We start from the raw sequence: 2,404 nt of genomic DNA on the forward strand, positions 1-2,404 counted from the left end.
GGCTGGAAATTCGCCATATGACCTATAATTGTGTCGGAAAAAGTAAAGAGATGCTCGGGTATTTTTCATAAAATAGATCTGTTTTGTTGAAGGTGTTATACTAACCTGGCATACGTAGGTTTGTTTAGTAAAAGTATAAAAAATACACACACACATTGTCAAAGTAATAATTAAGGATTCTGATAATTCTTCTCCGTGTGTATCCGCGGTATACAAGGAGATAAATATATATATACTATCACTTTCACTTGCGAAAGAACGATTTCAATGATATAGGGGAGGCGGAAAGCCAAACACCTATTCATTTTTCATAAACTCCTTACCAGTACAGGTAAATGTTAAGGTAGTTGACTCGTAATGACCCTCGGCAATGTCCGTGAGATATCGTATTCTCGTTGGATTATTAGGCATTCTTCGGACATATACCTTGTTCAACGCGCACATAGCTTTCTGTAACAACCCGTGATTAAACCCCGTTTAATTTAAAGTAAACAAAGTAGTAAAATTGAAGGATATTACGTAAATATACGGAAATTGTCGATTGTCACTACTACCTTGAATCGACTTTTTTGCCGTTGATGACTACTGTTCTTTCTTTGAACATTTAGTCTTGACGGTCGGAAGTTAGAGGGTGCAAAGCATATTTTGCGCCCCATCCTTTTCAAAATTGTCCCCGGACCCCGTTTAATTTAGTTTATACTAATTTGTTTTAGCTCGATTGTGATGAAAGCTTAAAGCTTATTCGAACCACTCTCGAGTCCGCTTCCTGGAAAAACCAGTACTGGTGTCATATGAGAAGTCATGGTCGTGACCCCAGTGGGGCTCGAACCCATGACCCCTGATTAAACCCCGTTTAATTTAAAGTAAACAAAGTAGTAAAATTTAAGGTTCTGACTTAATAAACGGTCGTTAAGTACGAATTCCTCCGTGGTGCATTGATCAAAATCATTTTAATTGCGAGAGCTAACCCGGATTTGATTTCCGACTCGGACCTTTTTAAGGCGGTAAAAAGGCTTTGTCGAGTTAACGCGAAATAATTACCCATGGGTCACATGTTCTCATCCGCACCTTCACCTAGTGACAGATTCTTTATCTTGCATACCATATGCTTCAATTGATAAAAGAAATAAGATACAACGAATGATTTTCATTTAATCACCTTTTTATAATACAGTATTGAATGAATTTACACATTTATTCATAATTTATAGCACGAGAGTAAACTTACACCCGGGTATTATATAATAAAACAGATTTAACTGAAGGTCAAATAGAACGCTTCTGGAAAAGTTCTCATTGCTCGTCCATCTCAGTGCTCCTCGCCAGTGTGTATTTGAGACTTGTTTATAAAGAACAGTTTGATCTTTGTTTGCAATGTGACATAAACTTATCAGATCGGCATACTACCATACAAGGAGATGTAATTTTGTTGTTATAGCTTTTCTACTTTTCATCATCGTGGATTTGACTTTTCATCATCGTTTCTTGAATGTTATTGTTAATTAAATATAATATAATTCTCGAAACCACGATGGTGGAAAGTCGAAACAGTAAAACAAACCACGATGAAGAAAAACCGAAACTACGACGATGAAAGACGAAGCTACGATGATGAAAAGTCAAAGCCACGATGTCGAAAAGTCGAAACAACGATGGTGAAGAGTCAATACCAAGATGCTGAAAAGTCGAAACTACGATGATAATAAGTGGAACCAACGATGATGACAATTCAAATCTACGATGTTTAAACTTTTTTCTCTCGATTTTTCTCTATCTTACAGGTGGTCAGTCAAATTTTAGTATCATTTTATTACATTTTTCATTTTTAGTGTATTCTGTTTTGAACAAAAAAATCCCACAGAGTAAATCCCTATTAGAAATGTATTTTAATGCAGTTTTGAATTTAATATAAAAGTATGAAAAATGTGGACTATTTCATTTGATTTCAATACAATTCCTAGGTTAACACTTGCATTTTTACAGATACATGTACTGAGATATCTTAATAATCTTAAACAAAATGTAAGTTTTAAAATAGTGTATAGCATTCATTTCAAATCTATCCAGTTGGCCCAACTAATATAAGTAAAGGGAGGTAATATTAAGTTTACAAGCTTGCATCTAACATAAATTTTGGCTAGATATATTTTTTTAAATGTTAATCTTTGATAGAAATGATACAAAAGTTCTTATATTCAAGGCTAAGTATGTTTATTAAATCTACACACATGCTAGCATAAATTTAACTCTGTTGGGCAACCAGGGTAAAAACATCAAATACTAAAATCAGTATCACCTAAAATTGCACATGCATGTATTAAACATTCAGTGAACACAAATAACCGTGCAAGATCATTTGTCAAACTTTCGATCAAATGCATTACTTGATAAAAGTCTGACAAAC

This window comes from Mercenaria mercenaria, chromosome 19 (genome assembly GCF_021730395.1).
Source record: "Mercenaria mercenaria strain notata chromosome 19, MADL_Memer_1, whole genome shotgun sequence".
Lineage (NCBI taxonomy): Eukaryota > Metazoa > Mollusca > Bivalvia > Venerida > Veneridae > Mercenaria > Mercenaria mercenaria.